We start from the raw sequence: 7,937 nt of genomic DNA on the forward strand, positions 1-7,937 counted from the left end.
TTTACCGAATCATAATTGATTCAACATGGCTAGGTCAACCCAAGCTACATATGTCTCAAAGTGCATGAATGCCTCATTAACACTTTCCCAAAACTTGTTCTCCTGCTTGCTAGACCAATGCCCTCCTCTTATATGCGTTGAAGTTTTCATGGGCTTGGGACAGTTCTAATAACTTGCTTTTAATTTGGCAGACCAGGTCACGCACGACGAGCCCAATGAGTACTTAAGAATTTGTGGCCTTGAAGATCCAGTGACAGGTAGTCTCGTCAATTATTTTATTGGGCTTTTAAGGCCCAATGAATGTTGTCCATAAAAGGAGCCCTGATCACATAGAAAATAAGGGAGCATGTTAATTTACGGTCATTAATAAACGAACACTTGTTGGTTGTTGCCACTCCATAGACCATTTACATGATAAAATGGATCACAACTCACAAGCACACCTGCACAAGGATAATATAAAAATTTTCACAATTTTTTTCACAATTGTTGAGATGGTCTAATGTGATCGATGCTAATAAAAATATTTTCAGTTATAGGCCCTGTGAAAATAGTATTTTTGCAAGCCACACCAACATTTGTAAAAATTTATTGTGAAAACTTGTGTCAATGATACTCATATGATGATGATGATGATGACAACGAAGAAGATGAAGCAGTGCAAAAACAAAAAAACAAAAAAACAAAACAAAACAAACAAAGAACTTGCATAGTGCATGATTTACACGCTGAAATTATTACAACAGTAATAAAATAGTAGGACTGTAATAAAAGCGGAAAGTAGAATGATCATTAAGGTGTCTAGACTGTGTTGCGTCTTTGCTTTGCAGTGTTAAATGTGAAGGTTATTCCACAAGCTAAAGATTTTTGGGGATAAAGCTGGGAAATTTGTTTTAGAAGACTCGCCGCTTTCAACAAATGCTCCTAGCACATAATCTAAAATACAAAAAGGGAAAGGAAAAGAGAATTTCAAAAGCATGATCTCACTTCTCTTGTAGGGAAATTTGAAGGGTCAATAATTCTTCAAAGTATTCAAAATGTACACACTTTTAAAGGCAATGCAATACTTTCGCAGCCATGACAGACAAGCTTCATTCTAAAGCTCAAATTTGAGAGAGAGAGAGAGAGAGAGAGAGCCATTGCAAAAGAATTGGAATGGGGACAAAGTTTCAATAACTTAAGCTTTTGCAGTCTTTAGTAAAAGAAGGCAGGCAACAACTGTTTCCTATAAAGGCACCAACTTTTTAAAGCTCTTACGGTACAAGTGAATTTTACATGAAAGTAAGGGAATTCTCGGATCTCCAACTCATAATAATGATGAGTGCACATAATTGCAATCGTCTCTCTCTATTTGTTTGTGGCATCAGCTGAAAAAAAAACCTGGTATTGGATCCCACAACCGCCACCTCCACATGATATTTGATAGACACGAACAGACAGATTTATAATATATACAATTGATGAGGGAAGAAGCTAGCACCATTGTGGAGACTCAAGACTAGTTTAAAGACAAGAATATAGGGTGACCTGACAAAAAGAGGAGGTGGGGTAAAGTTAATATGGGACATAAAAGGCATTGGGCCTATGGTGAGGATAGTGGACCCCAAGCCCAATAGCTTAGGGTACAGTAGGCTCACAATCAATCGAAACAAGCCCTTTATTGTACTAAAGGGCATACAACCTTCAATCCAATCCAATCCTTGTCCAAGTATTTGCATGAGAGGATGTGAGTCACATCATGTGACAACTCCCTCCTTTGAGGTTAGGGCCTGTTTGGATGAAGGGAGAGGAGAAGAGAGGCAAATGAAATAGTCTAAACATAATCTTAGAAACACCAACATTCGTGCAAATTACAGCTGCCCTCATTCACCCTTGTATTTACAAATACCATCAATTGCATTTAATGTGGTGAATAGGTGATTGGTCATGTAGTTTGGTAAGTTTGAAATAGGGTGTTGTCCTTCACCCATTTTACCTTGAATATCTCGAGTAGAATGGAGCAACTGATTTGACCCTGGATTCAATGGCGACTAGAAATCTAGACCTACCTCCAAAAAGAACCCTATACAGATTTAAATGTGGTCTTAAGCAGAGGTATGAAATCACAAGCCCTTATTCTGCTCAAATTCACTCTAAACACAGTTAGCTGACTCAACATTTAGAGCACTTTGATCAACTTTAGGTAGATATTTAATGCAAATAATAGGTTTCAGCTATTGTTCTGTTCGGTTGGAGAGTATTTTTAAACTAGTCCCAACTAAGCATTCATCAATGACTTCCTCTCTCAATATTTGATGCGCTGCTTGGGCAGAGAAAGAACACAAACAGTAGATAGATGAAGACTTGGTGCATGCAAATGGAGACTACTGGAGGCCACAAGAAAGTGTCTCTAATACCATGGAGAAACAAAAGAGACAAGAAAGTACAAAATAAAGTTCTTACTAGAATCTCTGTATTTTATATATGGCCAATGTATGTACATTGTGTATAAATACAATGATAGTTGACCTATGATGCCCTTAATTATGCTCAAATCAAAGACGATTGAGATGCCTTGATTCAGGTCACAATCAAGGGCTATGCTAAAAACTTGTACAACATAAAACGATATATATGCTGACATTGAGAGGGAAAAAAAAAAACAGTTAAAGAGATATCAAGAAAAGAAACCATTTATCCTGTTGAATTAGTGCATCATAACTATGTTATAGGTTACCTTATGTCATCGAAATATTTGCAAGCAACAAAAGATGAACAAATCACAGAATGCTAATCAGTTCTGCCAAATGGCCACCGCATGCAAGAGCTACCTTCATAACAGATAACTATAGATTTATTGTTACATAGTTTCAATGTGCCTTGTGAGGGTACAGAGTTATTTATTCTTTCAAAAATTAACAAATTCCTATACACAGCAAACTGTAATAAAAAGGAAAGCTTGGTGGCGAACAAGTGAACACCCTCAAGTGTTCAATTACTCACAAGCTAATCTGTCATCAAGTGGATATAAATAAACTATGTTTGATTAAAGCCTGCATGCCTATCCTAAGCTGCAAACCAAATGCACAATGAATTGGCTTGTAGAGAAGTATCAGCAAGAACCAACAACCATGACCCATTTGCATATGCAGGAGCAGATCATAGTCCATTGTTTTTGGTTTCAAGAGTGAGTTTAATTGGTTGGATCCTTCCCAAACCTCATAATTGCATGAGTTGCCAGCATTGAACCCTTGCGAGTCACTTCTGCAATTCGACCAACAAGTGGCAGCTTTGAGGTCTCCCTATTCCAAAGAGGCTTCTTGTCCCACCTATGAACATATTATTCAGAATTTCACATAGCTATCTGACCAATAGAAATGTAAATAACATTATTAAAAAGTAAGAAAAGATTTTATTATTATTATTATTTATTTTTATTTTTTGTGGGTCTGTAACAACATTTTCAAAGGCCACATTGCTCTACCAAAAAGGAGGTTCCATTTGAATTAAAGTCCATTGGGGAGATATAATGAGAATATATGCCAAAAATGTTTACTTTTTATTTTACAACCTTGAGTCCCAGACATAGAGTACTTTGTCCACAGTGTTATATCATGCTCTATATAGCTGCACTACAACCCAGACCGAAATCTCATGCTTTCTAGTTTTATAGATATTCCAACAAGTATTATTTTTCACATTAGAACTTATTAGCCACTTATTCTAGTATTCTATAACCTAAGTGGATAGTATAAATTTGAATCTCAGAGCTAAACTTCCTAATTTCAAAAACATTTCAACACTTGCTGTTTCTCAGATTTTATAAAAATTAACCAGCCAGGGTATGGTACACAGTGGCTTGGTTTAAAGTTCAATAAAGTACAGCAAGTTGTTTAAGAGACATCAGAATAGACAGACAATACTTTCATATATACCAAATAGAAAACTAGCATGTGGAATAGATTCATTCCCAGGCAACCCAACTTCATGGGTGGGAAAATACCCGTGTGTTTGAAACTTAAATCATAATTTCTATTCAGGAAATAAAAAAGCTAGAAATTCAAATGTATTAACATAGATTTTGGGTATAAAACATATGTCTTTCTATCACGGCCCAAAAAAAAGAAAAAGAAAAAGGGATCCTCATAAAATTCGTGCATGCTGATTTCTATGAATTGAATTGTGTAGCAAGTGCAGTCCTCTTTTTTTTTTTTTTTTTTTTTTTTTTTTATGGGTCTTCTTAATGACCATAAAAGTACGAATGATTTGCCTAGGGATAAGAACTATCATTAGGCTAATCTTCTAGATTTGATTGGTATTTACGCAATTTTATCATGCGCTACCCTACTTAAGAAAAAGCATTCTCTAAGAGTAAGCTGAAAGTTCTTTCTCAAAGTATTTGATCCTTGTCAAGATAATGACCAACAACACCATACCATTTCGGGTCTCAAGAATAGCCAGACACCCCAAACCAGTATCATTACAAACAACCAAAAAAATGCAATAGATCTGGATTAAACATAAAAGGATCATCAAAGGATTTCTTATCACTTGCAACATGTTAAGGTATAATTATTTCAATGTGACTTAGTTGACATGATCATAGTTTGTCACCTCAATTAAAAAGAAAAACTAAATTTCACCTCACCTAATTACTAATGGAAGCCAAATCCTAATTACTAATGTAACTTAGTTGGCATGATCTAACTTATACCTAGTGTAACTCTAAGCAATGTTACATTACCTAATAATTTGTTATTAAATTCATATTTTGAAAATCTCATCGTTAGATTACTTGTTCTATATGGTCTTAACATGCATGATAGTTTTCATGTTAATCGGATATTATTTACCATTAGATCCATAAATTCATCTTTTTTTTCATCATCTTAATCACAAAAAAATTGAATTTAAACAATTGATTAATAGCATAATTATTGATTTTTTTTATCATCTTGAAATTTTGCAAATATAGAGAATATACGAAGCATCCAATTAAAAAAATATTGACCGGTGTAACATTATTTAAAGTTATACCATTTATAACTTGAACTCAATATATATATATATATATATGTGTGTGTGTGTGTGTAAATTTCTTTCAAACTTCTCCTCACCTTAGTCTTTAGACCTCTAATGAAATCTATCACTGAAGTCCTTAGATATCTATCGTTGTTGACCTTATCATGTTGTAATTCAAAATAACTATAACCACTCATCAAAGCTCGATCTCTAGGTTTTGGAATGTTTTCAAGAACCCACAGAGGATTTGGGCAATGACTAGGTTTGGGTGGGGCTTGGAAGAGACGGGGTTATGCAAGGACTTGACAATCGGGTTAGAAAAAGGTGAGAGCCAGGAACTTGGTGTGAGACGCTCTGGATGGTTGATGACAATGATATGAATCTATTTAGCCTTTGCTTTCAGAAATTGTCTCCACAATCACTGATTCACTACGGCTTCTTGAAAATAATTATCCGCCCAAGAAGTCCTACTTGGAGAGAGAGAGAGAGAGAGAGAGAGAGAGAGAGAGAGAGAGAGAGAGAGAGAGAGAGAGAGCTTTTTGGGGACATAATCGTTGTCATAAGGTATGGGAAAACACAAATTTGTGAAATTACATGATATGGTCGATAATGATGTAGATTTGGAGGACTTTAGTGACATGGATTTCACCAAAGGTTTGAATTCCAAGTTGTAGTTAGTTAGTTAGTTACCCCATTTTGCAACTGTTGTTTATCCTAATACAAGGGCAAAAAGTAACTTATAACATAAGGAAAAATTGTCAATTTGAACATTGTATAAGCAAAAGCTTAATTAACAAACTTTTAAGTCTTAACGATCAAAATGACACATATTAGACGACAAGGAAATAGGCCAACTCATTTGTTAGCAAAATATGCGTCAAGCATTGACGATTATATGACTTGGATGGAAGAGAATCCTTACTTTTAAGAGCAAGCTCTTCTCCATGATATCTTGTATTTCATGATTTTAATAAAGTTTGAAGTCTTCCTATCCAAAAAAAAAAAAAAGACACATTAATTGCAAAAATCAGGCCATCATATCATAAGATCAAACCATATCAAGTTTTAACTGATAATTCACTTTTATTGTTTTTATTTTTATCTAAATTGAAATCTACTCTAATCTAATCACATCCTTGAAACCTAAGATTAACAACTTGTAATTATGGGTGATTAACTATGTGTCAAAAAAAATTTAATAGATAATTAGGATTTTTAGATAATTAATTGAATTTAAATTTTATTGAAATTCCCTTAGAATTTTTTTTTTTTTTTGAGAAATAATTATAACATGCTGCTAACTCCGCAGTTCGAACTATTTCTCCCCTAGACTCCCAAACACATAAGCATGGAAAGGTGCCAATTTAATTACAAGTCATTTGACCCTTAAAATAATATTTGACCATAAATGACTAAAAATCATATCTAAAACTCATAATTATCTCAAAAATTAATAAATTAAAAATATGAAGCAAAATCAAAATAAGTGGGAAATTAGAAACACTGGGTCAAAGAGCCGATTGACACTTCGACTAGAAATTAGAGTGTCAATCGGCAATTAGAATGAGTGCAGCAACAATTGATGCCTCTAAGTCTCTAACTCGATTTTTCAGATGTTTCTTTTCTTCAAATCTTTTGATATGGACACTCATCCTATCGACTTGAAAGATAAATATGAATTGAGATAGCACTAGAAATAAAGTTTGAATCAAACTCTATAACTATGAGCATCAATCTTTATAAATAAAGGGGGCTACTCAACAGAAAAATAAAAAGAAAAATAAAAATAAATTCAATCTTTATCATTCTTTTAGAGAGACATTGGTGTCTGTAAATCCTGTATGTTAGCAACACCACTCTCTGTAAGATCCACAAAATTTTTATGCTTTAAATTCCACCAAAATAATGCTCAACCATCTCCAAATCACAAACATGAAACCCTAATTCATAGGATTTCCAACTCGACACCCAAACATTCAACTGATCAACAAGTAACAGGGCACCAACCAAGCACAATTCCTCTTGAAGCTCAAGGAATGAATCCATGGAACACTTAAAGGAATGAGATGTTGCACCCTATGAATGAAGACTCAATTCCATTATTGGACCTCCACCAATTCCATCTTTGCAATAGACGTACATATAGGTATAAAATCTTAATTCAAATTAATTTACGACGCACTTAAATTTTTTTGCATTGCTATCAAATTTCCCGCGCAACATGATTTGCTTTGACGACATAAGATGATTAACGTGATAACCATGCAAACATAGATTATGGTTTCAAACATGCTTTAATGATACTCACAAAATATGGAATAAATGATGAACATGAAATCTATTTTTTGCAATCGTGCTGAATTTTTATTTTCCCATGATCACGTGTATTATTTTCATTCAGCACATGTTTGGAATGTTATATTATGTTTGTGTTTGTGTGACATGAATCCATGGCCATTATATGCTAGAAAACCAATTTTAGTTGGGCATAATGAGTGTTTAATCTCTTCCCATTTTCAAATGTAGACTCCAAACTTATATCAATGGTTCTAGACCATGCTCATCCATTTTTTTATACATTTTTTAGAATGTAACTAAGAACCAAAATAATTTACTTTAAAAAAAATGTACTTAGAAAGCAAAGTTCTGTAATTTTCTATGTTATTATGTTATATTTAAATGTAAATTTAAAGATTTCAATAAAATAATATATTTCATTTTTTTTAATTATGAAAAATAAATAGAAAAGTCAAAAGATGTTCTAAGGGTATTGATTTATGAAATATTTTTGGAAACCTTTTATAAGAAATGAAAAAACAAGTTTTTTTTTTTTAAATTTATATTTTTCATAAAAGTAGTATTAAATTTTTTTTTAAATGATTCATTAATAAGTGTTTAAGGACCATCATTAAACGGACCCCCCAAAAAAAAAAAAA

Source organism: Quercus suber, unplaced genomic scaffold (genome assembly GCF_002906115.3).
Source record: "Quercus suber isolate HL8 unplaced genomic scaffold, Cork oak 2.0 scaffold_311, whole genome shotgun sequence".
NCBI classification, from domain to species: domain Eukaryota; kingdom Viridiplantae; phylum Streptophyta; class Magnoliopsida; order Fagales; family Fagaceae; genus Quercus; species Quercus suber.